General features: G+C 35.3%; 1 protein-coding gene and 1 pseudogene across 2 annotated transcripts in view; both read right to left on the reverse strand.

Annotated features, from left to right (window-relative positions):
- Positions 1–16,777, reverse strand: part of LOC128243800 (short transient receptor potential channel 4-associated protein-like) — a 152,559-nt gene that overhangs the window by 135,616 nt on the left and 166 nt on the right. The gene's annotated exons all lie outside the window — the stretch shown is intronic.
- On the reverse strand, positions 7,212–14,981 carry LOC128243802 (uncharacterized; annotated as a pseudogene).

The raw sequence follows: 16,777 nt of genomic DNA on the forward strand, positions 1-16,777 counted from the left end.
ACTGGGCAAGAAGTGCTGAATTTCATCGTGAATGACAGTGATTATCCAAAGTTTGAAATTAGTTCGGACATGTTTGACGGGAATTCGGATGACCGTTACCTTGAAAAGACAGTTTCATGTCGGTCATCTCTACCTACTACATCTGTCCAGGTAAAAACTTCAGGTGTGTATTTTGTATTATTTGTTGCCTTCAAAAATATATTTACATTTAATGATTTATGCATGTTTGTCAATTTTGAAAAAGCACCAACCAAGGATCATTCCTATGAAGTTTCATCAAAATTGTCCAAGCGGTTTAGGAGAAGAAGATGATTATAATCAATTGTTGACGACGGACGACGAACGACAGACGCCGGACATAGACAGAACACAAAAGCTCACCTTGAGCACTTTGTGCTCAGGTGAGCTAAAAAATATCAGACAACGTGAAAACCGTCGGTCCCAACTAAATTTGTGATGGGGTCAGTCTGTCTGACTGACAGTTTTCACGGCCAGATGTAAAAAAATTTCAAACACCGCTTAAAAGTAAGAATAATTTATTTTGTTTAACAGGAAATAGCGTTTTTATCAATGATATTGTCAAATAACCATTTGTTTACGAATCCGATGTTGTTTTCCTGTAGTGTAGCTCTGTGAACTGTTATTTGAGTTCAAGTTTAACTGGTTAATATCTTAATACGTTTTTATTTCTTGTAAATGTAAAATTAGCAACAAAGGCTTTGAAAAAGCATGTTTTCAAACAAAAATTGTCGGACCTGCAATTTTCTTTCGGACCGACAAAATATCAGAGGCTGTCGGTCCGAATGACCGAGACTTTTTCTGAACTTTCGCGATGTCTGAAATATAAATGTATTAGTTTTTAATTTGTTTCAGAAAAAATATTCTTCGGGGCACATTGATGGTCTAAAAAGCTCAGGAAACAGGGCACGCTTTCTTAACTTCCTGTCAATCTTAATGAGAGTGAAAGGAGATCTGCGTAAATACTGTATTATACTATGCATAGGACACACTTTTTTACCCCCAATAATGTCGGACAGGAGATGAATATATAAATTTACATGAAATAAAAAAGAAGCACATATCAGTTTGCTATAAAATTTAATATCGCATGGTTTATATTGACCCTTTGCCATTTTCACAACCCCCCAAAAAAAATTACTCTTGAAAATCAGATCTCAAGATTCATTGAATCTTGGGTTTAAGACGCTGTTGAAAGCCCTGATGGATGTAACTATAATTTCATTCTCAGCCAAGTCTATAAGCCCATCAGACTTGCTCCATGGATAATGAACAAGCCCATTGAACAGACATTTAACCAGTCTCAGACTTGCAGGCTTGTGCTAATTTGACCACTGACTTATATATTTGATTGCGCTTTATTGAAATGGCATATTAAATATACTTTTCATAAACCATACAATAAAAAAAAAGTGGCGCGTTGTTGCGCGTGACTCATATAACATGTGGGTGTAAGATGGGGTTTTCCAGCACTGGTCACATGACCAGACACACACATCTGGTATGCAAGAAAAAGCTGTCTAGGCATTACAAACTAATTTCTTGCAATAATAAAATGAGCATAAACACAAAAATTTATATGATAATGTTAAACAACCATGACCTATCAAGATATGATTCCTAACAGGCCAAGTACTGTTTATAAATATATCCAAATTTAAAAATTGATTTGACTATTCTTAATTTAGGCCTTCTTTTTCTTTATTCTATGTTTTACAAACTGCCGCTCAAAAAAACTCATTTTTGGTATAAAAATATTTTTTTTATTTCGTTTTTTTTTTATTTCTGCCGAGGCAACTTTTTCGCGGCAAATCATTTAAAGCAGAGGACATCGCAAAAGCTGCTGTAAAAATGTTGGTGTGAACATCTCTGAAAAAGTTGTAGCCAATGAAAAACATTCATCGGATTTGCAGGCCTGGTGCTAAAAACCCGGTATCTGGTACCTGGTATCCCCCTGTATCCGGTATCACTTTCCGATACCGGATTATGTTGATATCGGGGTAATTATCAGATGATAAATACAAGTAGCCATGGTCGGTTATAAATCGCTCATTGACAACCAATGCATACTTTAATTAACACGGTATTAACATAATCCGGTATCATAAACTGTGATAACAGCTTTTCTCGATATCGATACCTGGTACCGGGTTTTAGCTCACAGGATTTGCATCGTCATTGATTAAATGGCTGCCCCCGTTAGTTCCTGGTTCGCTAGTTCCTGGTGCATATATATTCGCTCTATAGATTGGAACAAACAGATAAAAAGCTCTTCTGTTAACTGTAACAATGACATGGTTGGTGAATTGGTATCAGACAATTTGCAGCCAAGACAACGCAGTGGAGTGATGGCCGATTCCTTAAATTCTTAATGGCAAATATATTTACCGAAAATAATTGAATTTTTTATGTCACTTGTCTATTATAACATGCATTTACAAAGAATAAAGAGGTATTAATGAAAATATGAAGTGAACTTGTCAGATAAAACAAAAACAAAATTTAATGTGCACACACTTACATATTGACTTGACATTCAAATAGAAAATCATCAAGGATACATCATATCTTTTGCTTTTCTGTGTGGGTTTTTTCCCCGACCAAAAAATAAAATTCCAGAAATGTAATTTTATTTTTATTTCCTCCTCCTCTGACACTTTACATCTCTGGCCGTGCGTAAAACATATAATTTAAAAAAAGAGGCCTTACAATAAAAATAAAGACCACTGATCAAATTATTTACCATAACAGTATCCCAACTGGTTTAAAACATGAAATACATCAAAGATGAGGAGAACCCAGGTAAGGTACTAATATGTTCTATGGTTATAGTGTTCTATGTGCTGAGTGTTACATGGTTCCTACTTAGTTTGCTTTTCCTAATCGATGAAGGTGAGCAGAGTTCTACTTCATTTTGACAAAAAACATCTTGCTAGGGATTGTGATAATTCGCTTTTTAAAGCATTTTTCAGGGCTTTCAATTGACCCGAGCTCCCGGGTTTTTATGCAAAGAAATCGTATATTACCCTAAAATTGACGTATCATAAATTTGTAGTACACGTCAGTTTTTACAGGAATCTGACCATGATAACTGGCAGCACTCAAACTCCGCCCATTATGCAAATTAATGGATAACCTCTGCTTTTTCATTAAGTATGATGGTTTTGAAATACAACAATAATAAAGATATATTTTGTTCATTCATTTTAAGATGTTTTATTATATCTCGGGTTAATCTAAAAAAATATTCTTCTAAATTTTTAATGTGAAACAGAAAAATAAACATTTTTCGTAGCACATGGTCTAAAAAGCGCAGGAAACAGGTGCACGCTTACTTCCTGTCAATTTTAATGAAAGTGAAAGGAGAACTGCGTAAATCGTTGTCAGTGTTACAGTTCAGTTCTATAACAAAACAGTATTGTATAACAGTTATAGTTAGGCAAAAAAACAAACACCTGTGTTTCTGGTAACCCGACTGACCCTTTTTTTTCCTCGCCGACTAATCTTTTTTTACACATAAAAAGTTTTGTTTTTTTAAATATATCATCATTATTTTCGTTGTTTGTCTGTCTCTGTCCCCGAACAATTAAACGTTGTATGTATGTATGTATGTATTTCTTTAGACCTTGCGGTCAAGGATAACCCGTGAAAGTGCAAGCACTTATTTCCAACGGGGTCCTTTGTTTTTGCTGAAGGGACAGCACGCTAAAGAGACAGTGGTGTGGGACACAAGGAAGTCCGGGTCTTTTACGAAGAGACCTCTTGGTTCTTTTACGTTCTCGGTGGAAAGCACCGATACACGGGGTACAACCTTTCCTGGGTCAAACCAGTACTGAGTACACCATTTTTCCAAGCACTACCCTTTAAATGCCGAGCGCCATGCAAGGGAGCTACTTGTACCAATTTTTAACGTCTTTTGGTATGACGCGGCCAGGGATCGAACCCACGACCTCCTGCTCCGTAGGCGGATGCTTAACCACCAGGCCACGGAGAAGGTTCAACGTTAATTCCTGATCATGTATTACCAAGACGCTTTGTCAACAGGAAATCAAAATGGTGAGTTCGGCGAACCCTGTCCGACTTATTTTGCTGTCCATGTTTCGCGGTGTTCTTATCCATGTTCAAAATAAAACTTACTTTTTTACGATAAGGCATATATATGCAGGCTTCTTACAATTAGGTTTTGCGAATTCATGCAGGCTAACTGCGAGGTTCCAATACACATTTCATCAATCGTTTTAATTAATTTTTCCGCAGTTATCAATGGTTATTTATTTTGCCTAATTTAAGTCCCATCAACTGTAATCCAAACAAAAACCTGCGAAAGGTAACAATCCATTAATTAGAATGTGTCGGCTGCAGATCAAACGGTACAATGTGTGACGTCAGAGCACGAGCGGCGATAAGATCAAAAGCCGTTGGTATGGTTGTATTTAAATTGCTCAGTCAGATACCGTATGATCCAATTTAATTGCCAGAATTTTGTCTAGGCTGGTAAGAAAATACCATATGATCGAAAAAATTATAAACAGTAATCGTCGTCTTGGATCTTGAAACAATGACCGAAATGTTTGAATTCACTACAAAGATGAATGACTTTGATTGTACGAAAATAAGATACAAAAAATAAATCCATATCTGCGTTTACTTGTTCTATTATTAACCTAACTCCACATAAGAGAGCTCAAAGTTGACAAGAAAATCGGTGATTTTCTTCAAGCAAATTAACAAATTTGGTTGATAATTGTCTGTTTGGCTTAGGGATGCAAACGAATATTCGAATATTCGAATATTCAATCAAACGTTTGGTATTCGAATGTCAAAATCGTTATTCGAATATTCGGAAAAAGAGTAATGATACTAATTCTCAATAAAGAAAGTTTGTTTATTTTGTTTTTACAACGACTGGCCCCTAATGCCAGAGGTGTGAATGTGATGACAATACACTAAACACGTGTCATATGTCATTAAGGGACATATCGTCGGGTACTGTAAAAAGTCCCCTTACTTTTACAATAACTGACTAGGAATTGGCTTTAACGTTTAAACACCAATGTTTTGTCCTGGCTGCAAATTAAGCTGGGCAACATAGCTCAAATCGCCGTGATGATATGAATGCCATGTGCTACAGTAATGTTGTTACATATATGTGCTTTAAATTGTATTCCATGTTTCGATACAATGTTTGCGCTTTAAAATGTAAATGTATAGTATAGCGTTTTATGATATATTTCCTCCACTGTTGAACACTGGATGAGTCAAATCCAGATATGTTTTTGTTTTATTTTTTTACTAGTTCCCGAGTTGGTTTGGGTTTTCCATAGTTAAATTTAGTCAATTTAAAGATCAATCTCAGAACGAGGCTGCTTGTCCTATGGAAAGACCCTCTGTTGGCGCAAAACGCTATTTGACTAGGACTCCAGCTAATTTCACATTGTTTACACATATAAAGGCAGCGGAATTGAAATTATTTGATTGTGTTGTTTGTCTGTTTATAAGGTATTCTTTTTTCTTCCTGAAAATTGCGAATTTCAAAGGCATATTTGGAGAAAATCGGGGTCCACCGCTACGACAAATACGGTCAAATTGCCCCGGCTATTACTTAAGCGAATAATAATAGTAGTTTACTACATCTTCCAAAATATTCATTTCGGTAAACGTATAATCGATCGAAAGAATTACCGAATATTCGAATATCAATTTTGCCATTCGTTTGCATCCCTAGTTTGGCTAGATAATTGTCTGATTATCACAGATTTGTTGAAATAGAAGTGCTGTATTTGTTCTAAGACCAATCAAGTCATATAAACGAGTATTGAATACCAAAAACACCAGATTTCATGGGCAAAATTGGCGAGAAAATACGGTAGTCGAAGGTAAGGAAATTATTACAGACATAATTCAGTTTTTTTTTCTGACTTTTTGTCAATTATGAAACGCTTAGATTTAACATAATTGATCTAATGCAACAGAATATTGCACGAGATCGAAACTGTAAAAAATACAATAAAAAATAAAAAAACCTACGGACCCCTTTTTTTTCGCCACGTTATCGGAAACACAGGTAATTTTTTTATTTGGCCTTATGCCATTTATAAAAAAATACAATGTTGCAAAATTGGCAATAGGAACGTTGAATATTTTGGAAAAATATGAAAACGTGAAAGTGAAAGTTAAAGTAAGAAAGATGTTGTTGCAACTAAACAATCATTGGTGCATATTGGAATTTAACAAGGATGCATTTGGTTACATAACAAACATGCATTAAATAGATAATATGTTCATCAGAGTCAGAACATATTTTCCAAGTTTGGACTCTGGGATTTTTTTCACCACCTAAGAAAAGGAAATAAGGCAAGGTATTCTATTAAAAGTTATATTGATTATTTTTCGTCATGCTTGAGATTTTTACAGAATGAACAGTGGTTCTAATACAGCAGATCTTTATTTAACACTGGAAATTGTTTTTATGTATTTAAGATTTGGAAACTATTTAATGAAGTATAGATAATTATTTACCTTGCAATGCCATCTTATGACAGATGAGACCTTCTATTTACAAAGATAACCAAATTAAAAAAAACAACAACAGACAATGACTCTTGAAAAACTGATTTTGACTCATGAAAACCAGACCTCAAGAGTCATTGACTCTTGGGTTTCAGACCCTGTTAAAAGCTCTGAATTTTTTGATTGACTGTTTCTCTCGACAAGAATACTTGTGTTATATTGTGCACATTAAAGGCCACTGCATCTTTGCGCCAGGGATTTTGCTAGTAGCATACAAAGAAGTTATAATATTCAACGAGAATTGGTCTGCTTACATTCACATAGGTGAAAGTTGCAAATTTTTAAAATACTGAAAAATTAAGCTTAGGGTCAGGGGGCCCCCGGTGGGTCGAGGGCAAAGCCCTGGCCAGGGGTCCAGAGGGCTGGAGGCCCCCGGAAGCTCCAGGAATTAAGCATTTTTAAACAAATTTCAAAGAATTTCCTGATCAATCACATCTATGTTGTATATTGATATTTCTGGCAGCTTTTGTCAACATACATAAGGCCCCTGACAAAAGCATCCCTCAATACTTGCTCATTAATCAAGAATTCATTAAACTCTGTAACTCATTCAATAAAAGTTAAAAAATGAAAAACAGAATAGAATTCAAGATTTATATTGAATTGTGTTTTGTATTTTTACCAAGTTAAACAGCACATTAAATAACTTGTACATACACATACATATATAAAATATATACAACAATATTGCTAAGAAAATTTTTACAAAATATTACAAAGTCTTAACAAAATGTTCACTGGTCTGCCTATATTAATTTCGTTCTTTTCCACTGGGTGTCCAGTGATTTTTTTTGGTGCAATTTACTGCCTTCTAAAGGCTGTTTCCCCTTGCGAAAAACTGTCCATTTTTCCCAAAATTTTAAAAAAAATTCCCAATTCGATAAATACAGATTATGTTAATGAATAAAAAAGCAATTAATTTCTTGAAATATAAACAAAATCTTGACAAGACTTACCCTTTCACAGCATAATGTATGCATAAAAAGGTTAAAACATGTATATTTGCCATTATATTAGCTGTTTTGGCCTCATTTTGTATTTTTCCCAAAGTCAATTTTTTTCCCAACTTGCAAGGCACAGGCGGTAAAAATAATTTAAAAAAAAATCACTGGTGTCCCAACAGAATGACTAGTGGATATAAAATATATACAACATATTGCAATGAAAGTATTTACAAAATATTACTAAGTCCCTAAACTGAATGTTTGATGGCCTGTCTATATTAATTTAATTCTTTTCCACTGGCGTCCACCACTATAACCACTAGTGGCTTTCCTTTTGCTGTTTACTATTATGTTTTTCAACTTCACCAACTTGGCAATTCTACTGGCTTTCACCAATTTCAGCAATTGAATAGGTGTTCAATTTCTCTTGTCCTATCCTCTTCCACTTCTTCCCTTTTTCTTTAGAAACTTCATTGTTCAATTTTGACAGCAGCATTTCAATTTATTTATTTCTGCCTACAATTTGCGATATGTTGTAAAATGTTGTAAAAGTCGTAAAGGATACTGACTGTAAATATTCGGCAAAACCCGGCTTTTTCTGGTTTTTGTTGGCGCCAAAACTACCAAGGTTATTTGGTGAAATTCGGAATAACAATGCTTTTTAACGAAAATAAACGACTATTTTCGGAAACGTTTGGCTGATATCGTCGACAGAATTTTACCACTTATGGCAACGCTATTTATGGAACGAAATTGGGAAACCAGTAAAGGGCTTGGTTCACAAATGGGCGAAAATGGCCCAGTCTTTGTGAGGTTTAACTGTTTCTTGTTTTGAAAGAACAACCAATAGCATATACAAAATGAAATTGTGTTGTGCTATTTGATAATTATTTTGGTTGCTATGGCAACAATTCATTCAATGGGTATATTTTCAATAATCTTGTATAATTCACAAAATATTAACTAGAACACAAATGAACCTGTTAATTATAAGGACATGTTGTATGTTATTTAAATGAAGAATTAAAATGTAACCATGGAAATGCGCCAATAAATCGTATTTTTCTTACTATGCCTAACATATATATGATATTTTATGTAGAAACATTGTTTGATATGAAATTTGATGTAAGTCATTACTGCACATGCTCTGATATTGATCTCCGGTTATTATCAACTCAGTTTTATGGTGGTTACTATGGTAACCCAGGGTTCCCCCTGGGTTCTAAAAAGTTGTCGCCACTTTTTCGCGGGGGGTTAAGGGGGCCGCGATAGGCCCCCTTACGGGTCCAGGGCAGCGCCCTTGTGGGGGCCAAGGGGGCAAAGCCCCCTGAAGCTCATGGGGTTTAAGCATTTTAAGAGCCTTAAATTGCATTTAATTAGCACATTGTCGTGCAAATCATAACATTTTGTTGTACATGAAGCACAAGATATTAATAGCAAATTGTTATTCTGCTGACAAAATTCATTGTATATGGACTAGTATATAAATAAAAATTATTGCAAAAAATGTGACATAAACATCAATATGTTGATTTCAGTCTAATGCCTGCATACAATAAAAGAATACATTTGTGAAATTATGAGATAAATTTAAAATAAATGGAAACTCAAAGAAATATACATTGTCAAACTAGGGCCATAACTTTCCTAATAGAAATTTGTCTACCTACTCTTTACTCCAGCCAACATATTAGAAGTCTTATCAAATGGGGTTTAATCCTATTTATTTGATTTCTGTTAATCTTTTTGACACTTTTTGAACTCTTAGAATGCTGCATTTATAGCAATTACAAATTGCGACAAAACCGAAAGCAAGTCTATTTTTAGCGCGTAAACGTCATTACGAAATTTGCATATCACGTGACTTTCCGACAACATAAATTCTACGATTTGCATATTTAAAACTTACTTGCTAATAAGAGACATAACAGATAAAGGATGTCATTGTTTATCCGTGAAAGCAATAAAATTCTGCAATAATTAGCGAGGTGTTGACTGGGCCGTGACTGCTTGCCCTAATTATCGGATTAATTTTTGTTGTCGCACCAGCAGATGCGCTTGATTTATGACAGTGACAGAATCGATTATCATGCAGGCCGCATGGTCACCACTTACGTCATTTTAAGAAAATATTTTAGAAAAAAAATCGTTGTCGCCATCAATTCGCCAAATTTGAAAAGTTGTCGCCACTTTTGCGATTTTGTCGCAAATGGCGACAATGGCAATCGCCAGCGGGAACCCTGTAACCAGGTTACATAAAGTGTAATTATTTTTGAGAGTTTTGAAACAAGTAGGTTGATATTTGGACCGAATTTAACGCTACTGTCATAGGAATTATGTAATACGTCTTTGTATATATAAAATGAGAAACTGCAGATAAAATAACTATGGTACAATAATAGGAAATATCACAATAGGCAGTAAAATCTACCAAGAACCAAAGCATGCCGTATCATTTTCTATAATTAACGTGACATTTTAAACGATTGAAATAACCTTCCGTGAACGAGTTCATATAGATAAACTCTTCAATCGCTGTCAGAGTCCGAACTGTCTATCGTCGGGGGAACAACACTGGCGTCATCAAGGTAATCACACCAGTCACGGACACCTACGTTACCTACAAAACGGTACCTTGCATAGCCAAGGTACCACATGACTGCTGCACAATGCGCGCACATCCCTACTACCCTTGACCCAGATCGGCATTTACAATACCACCCAAGAATTTGGACCGTGTTGAATTTCAACCAAAGGGTGTATTGCTTGGCTGATACGTGGCGACTTTGAAGACGAACACGAATAAGTCCACTGTTTTCCCTGTGGACACGGATGTCCTCGTCGCCCTCAAGGTGCTCCTGGATATAACCAGGGCACAGTTTTAGTTGATATACACCGCATGTAAGTGTGCGTAGTGTGTCCTGTCAGACGCGGAAAGCTTTCTAACTCGGTGTCGTCAATCGGTATCCACACGGCTCTACTTTTCTCAAGGTTTCCCTCCTCAATTTCTGCTTGAAGAGTTCCCTTGTATAACCAACTGTAGCATTTGTTGTGCTTGGCGCTCATCGTCATCGGTTGAAGACGACAGTGGTGGCAAATACTTATTGCATACTGCACATTTTATTTTGACATAGTCGCCAATAAATGGAACCTGGCTGTTTGGTAAGACTCTGTCCAAGTACTTCCATCGCTTGAGACGGGCGTTTGCAGACTCCACCACCCATCTGATCTGAATATCATCAATACATTTTGAACAATTAAATACCCCGAGTGTAGTATAACTTGGACAGCAAGACTATGACAGAAGCGGTTAATTAATAAACATTGTTGCGCATATAATTAATGTTATTTTTGTGTATTTATTGATCATTTATGATGCCTATTTATTTGCATACTTTTACTCATAGAATTACTCATTATGTTATGAATTCATACACAATACGCTTCACGGGAATTGCCATTTTGAGCGAAGCATTCAAGATCGCATGAATGCCCCCGAAATGAATTTCAATCATTTAATGATATATTTCAAAGTTTAAGAAAAATAATACCTTTGTGACTAGCCTGCTTGTGTTGGCGACCTCGGCTTCAAACTGCTTCGCACCTCTTGGTAGAAATGAAGGCATCTTGGATTGTATTCCAAGATCCTGAAAAAAATATATACTATACATCATGCAATATCTTAAAATAACATTGATATTTCAAAGAAAATCTTTCTGTATCTCTTATTATCCATCGTTTAAGAATATCGTTGATGCATTACATGTCTTCACAAGATGGTAACATGATAACAACGAGCAACGAAAACGCTGTATTACCTCTAGTAGATGTAGGGAATCTCTAAAGCCTCTGTCCACCACAAATATGTCCCCAGGTCGAATAAAGGCTTTAATGTCCACAACGTTTGTATTAAGTATATGGTTGAGGATCTTTGCGTCGTTGTTCTTTCCATCAGACAGGTAAGGGCCAACAACTGTCATGTAATATCTGGTTGTGGATACAATCACCATTGGCTTGACAAGTGGCCTCCCCTTGTGCATGCTGTAAGACCTGCGTTGAAAGTGGTGATTCTGACTCTTCTGGATATAAATGTAGGTTCCGTCTAACACTAAAATAAGACGTGAGCTATCTCCAGAGCCGCCAACAAACAATGAGTGGGCGAGTTGGGGTGTGTGTTTATCTATCACTTCTTGCCTTGAGATATGGTTTAATCCAAAGTTGTGGGGTACAAAATGTTCTGTCAGAGTTTGTCTTGTTGAAGTGATCGCTCAGCGTATGCTCGATTTAGAAATGCCAAATATGATGGAAAGAATTGTGTTAGACAGACCTGATTTTAATTTAAAGAAAAAAATACCAACGGTCGTGTGGACATCTCTGACAGGGGTATTGCGAATGTGTCCTACAATACAATAGCAGATATCTTCAAAGTCAGCCTTGCTTAGTCCCGTAAGATCAACATACTCCTCGTAACGTTGTTGAGCGTGGTGAAGTCAAAGCGTCTGTTAGACTTTTTACAAGATTCTCTATGGTTCTAGAACCATACCTCGGTTGACATATGCAGATTCTGCTGCTTTGACTGATTTAAGTGCTTCATCCTTTATCAAGGAGTGGTTCATGTGAACTGGACAGCATCTTGTCCCGCTCTTGATAATGACATTACGCTGAACAAAGGCTGCAAATCTGGCCTCTGAAGGCACAACTATCAGTTTTGGCCCAGGTCTTTTGCAAATGAAACACCTAGAATGTGACTTAGGTGTAGATGGAATATTCAGTCTAACAGACGGAGGACTCGCAAATGCAGCTTTGTTTGGAAGTGGTGGATGAAACTCTTCATCGCTGCTATTTTCATTAATTTCATTTTCAGGCTTGGAATTGGTCTCAGGTTTTTGTTTGTAAAAATATTTCAAACGACATTTGTTGCAGATAACGTTAGTCTTTTTCACTTCAATTGGATGGCATTTAATTATTTGTTGTTTCAGTTGTGTGTTGATTTTACGTCTATTGCTTGGATTGGTATGCGTTTTGCAAATAATACACTTGAAGGGAAGCCTTATTCCAGGCATCTGAAATTAAGTGAAGAATGTATAATATATTATGATATAATCAATATAGCTATTATATCTAATCAGAGCTGAATAAAATGGCAGATATTTGACAGTTTATTTGATTTACCAAAATGTTTACCAACATCTAAACATAGATATAAATAATAAGGTGTTTAAAAAAAAAAGGAATACCCGAACCGGGCTTTGATAGGATTTCCCAGTGACTCCAAAGCTGACGCGCTATCCATTAGGCCATTTCCCCATTGGTATAAGATGGCGGTCATGTTATATATAACTCAAACAGGAAACGTCTTATCAGAAACGGCCACAAATTGTCTTTTATAAAAAGTCTTATATTTAACTATAGGTTCATTCAGTTTAAAATCTTTCTTATACATACGTGACAAAACATGTGTAGTTCGTGTCCCTTGCTCAAAACTACACACAAAACTATCGTACATGGTACAGTACTCCGGCAAAATACCAAAACAGACGAATCAACGTCGTGTTAAAATTAAGCACATTTAAAGGATTCCTTGAAAAAATTCAAGTTTACTATGGCAGACTCATGACGTCCACCATTCCAGCAAAAAGAAGCGAACCGTCCTTGCACAGAGAATTCTCACAGCAACAATTTCTAAATTATCTCAATTATACAGTACACTCCATGCGGAACTACCACTTTCTGTTTTCCTTGACGGATTTTGGTCATCGCGGACACGACATCCAATTTATAACAATCTGCTTTTCTGGTTGTTTTCACTCATTCACCCTCCGAGGCTGATCAGTGGACTGAATAATTACAATCGCCGGGTTACTCGGGAGTGAAAACACCGCGAAACTCCGAGGAAACAGATAAGAATCTCCTACTGTACATGTATCTGATTTTGTGTAATTTATTTGAATACTGTTCTTTTAATGTGTTGTTTCAATATTTTTAAGACTTACTTGCACAATCATAATAAGACTCATAATCCTTTGACAGCGCAAAAATGCAATATATGTCAATGTTCATTTTTGACCGAGTTCTAATTATATCTTACTCATTTGACATTCAACAGTCCCAGTTATTTAAAGTAATGTAAACATTCTGTTTGCTACGTATGTTCAATTAATTCCTCTTAACTGTTTTACATTTAAACCTGCAGTTTGATAAAAAAAAATGCATTTTTCGCAATACATGTAACAAACATGCCAGATAACCAAAAGAAGTCTAAATTTAGGGCACAATACGTCACTACGAAACTTGCATATCACGTGTCTTCCACATTGTGAAAAATATTAGATTGCGTTTCATACGTATAATTTCTAATTATTAACTAAGAAGTTATGGTTTCAATATTTTTACCGTAAATGACTGGGTATTAGACGCACTTTTTTCCCTAAGATTTTGATGCAAAAAAATGCCTGCATATAATACCCAGTAACAATTTTTTGAACTTTTTTCCGAGGTCAATTTCAAGCCGAGAGTTTGTTTAGATTTATGTATAAAGGGATGTTACTCGCGTCATATTGATCGAGTATATACGGGTTAAAACGGCAGTTGAAGATCGGGATACGGTATATCGTAAGACGTTTATAATTTAATATTTTTCGATTAAAGTTACCGTAATTCACCTAAGAGTTTGGACACTCTAAATATTTGGACACCCATAATTATTTCCCAAAATAATTTAATTTGCGGACACCCAAAGGACATCAATCATACCTTTCATAGTTACCAAGTTTCACAGACGAAGATTATTGATTTTTATCTTTACACTGCCTGGCTAGATTACCTAACCGTATACACCACTGTGACAATTTAATTAGTTACTACCCATCCTAAACGATTTATTGCCTGTTGAAAAGGAAGTGTGATATATTTATTTGAGGATTAAACAAACAACAAGGGCAATCAAGGGATTATTTTGAATAATAAATTGAATTAAACAATAATCAAACTTACATATAAAAAAGCAAAGTTGGGCACTGTCAAAATATTTTTTGCATAACATAACTTTTTATTCTCGACAGTATGGTTGTATGGTTTTAAAGATAACCATCGCCATTTTCACGAAAAAAAAAAAAATTGTCACTGTCAACAAACATGGTGGCTGAAAATGCCAGACGTTTTGACATTTTTTCTATGCGTCTTTTAACCAAAAACATAGATTAAAAGTTTTTTTCTCAGATTTTTCACAGATTTTTTTCCCTGCGTCTAATACCCCCTATCGTCTTATACCCAGTCATTTACGGTAAGCACAATATTCATACTAACACCGTAACTTTCATAAAATAGTTCAATTGAAAGCTGAATTATATTCATTTAGAGTAGGAAATAGATTACGACAATATCTTCATACAGATGATGATTAAATCGGCGATTTTTTAAACCACAGAACATGAGTTACCTTCATACTTTTTTAACTTCATAATTAACAATGCAATTTAGATATTATCTTGAATGCAGAAAAACAATATTTATCACAAAAGATATAGTGACAGTGCAAAATATTCACACTTACATGGTACTCAATACCTGCATATTACTCCCTAAGCCAATTTAGTTCTCAACAACACATATATATATATATATATATATATATATATATATATATATATATATAAGCGTATCGTGATATATCGTGAATCGCGTACTCCGTATCGTGATACGTATCGTATCGTGAATTGAGTGATGATACACAGCCCTAAACAACACGTGGTGTTATATATAAATATATATATATATCTTAAATGTGTGCGGATATCAACAGGCAATTAACGAATATTAGTTGAAAGGTAAATTAATTTCTGAACGAGAAGATGTATTGTTTTATTGAATAGGTATTCTTTCTTTCTTTACGAGAAAAAAATATTTTTATAAACGAAATAACTGCAAATGTAATTATTTATTTTCAAAAGTAGCAAAGCATACACCTTGGAGCAGGGCTTCTAAAAGTTTGGAACCTCAATCGGTCTGGGTCCGTCGTCATCCCCCCCCCATTTTTTTAACCCCCTCCTCCCCCCCATCAAAGACAAGAGGCCTTCAAAATGTCACACATTTTCGCGACGTGTATTCTGTCAATATTTTTCGGGATGTGGCAATTCGTAAGAGGGCTCTAGAGCCATCATAGCCGATTAGATACTAGCTTAATTCAAATGAGATTATCATCGAGGTCTGCTGCATTTCTAACAAGAACGACTGCGATCGTAATTAACTGGGGCCAGAAGTGGTTAGACGACAAAAACTGAAACAGTATTATGATTTATTTGCTTTATGAATAACTGAATATCTTGAATAATAATATATGTCTAGATTTATAATCAGGGCTTCATGCTATAAGTTTGATATCGACGACGATTTTTTCATTACTGCGAATTAAAATTACGTAAGCGGCGCACTCAGCTCTTAGACTCACTAGTTAATCAAGCGTGTGGCTGTTGATATCCTTTATGACTAGGTTAATTAATTCGGAGTTTTAATGCTTTCGCCATAAACAATGGCAATTGCATTTATCTTTTTCAAACCGTTTATAACCAGCAATGCTGCTTTATTACAATTTAAATTTAACAGTTTGGTAATCAACAAATGGATATATCATGTATTGATCGACGACGACATAGCATAATTGCCATGTGAAAATATGGACTGATTTTAACACTTAATCACGATAGCTGCAATCACATAATGAACGCATTGTTTGTGTATTTGTGCCTTCTGTGACCTACTAATACACATGATTGGACCGATTACAACATATAGGCTATAGAGTTCAGCGTAGCAGAAAAAGCAGCTGGTCGCATTGGTCTGATGGTTACTAGGACACTTTTATTGGGGGTAATTTTGAATGTGTGAATGACCCAAGAATGTTTGTGTATTACATTATTTATTTCTCAGATTTTTTTGTCAAGTATGTGTAATTTGGGCTAGTTAAACTGATTTATTATGGCTAGATTGACTATAATGAGCTCATGTCATCGAGCTACTGTGAATTTTATATAGTCTGCCAAATTAAGTAAACATTACCGAGAAACTGTGCTTGTTGTGTGCGTTATTTTTCTATTATAAATTAATAATAAATTTTATATGACATGCATTATAATGGACAATAAATTAACATTAAAGTGAAGCCAAACTGTAACAAAAATGCATCATTACTCCTGGGCCCTTCCCCACCCACCGACTTGATCTTTCGACAACGGGAGGAGGAAATC

This window comes from Mya arenaria, chromosome 8 (genome assembly GCF_026914265.1).
Source record: "Mya arenaria isolate MELC-2E11 chromosome 8, ASM2691426v1".
NCBI classification, from domain to species: domain Eukaryota; kingdom Metazoa; phylum Mollusca; class Bivalvia; order Myida; family Myidae; genus Mya; species Mya arenaria.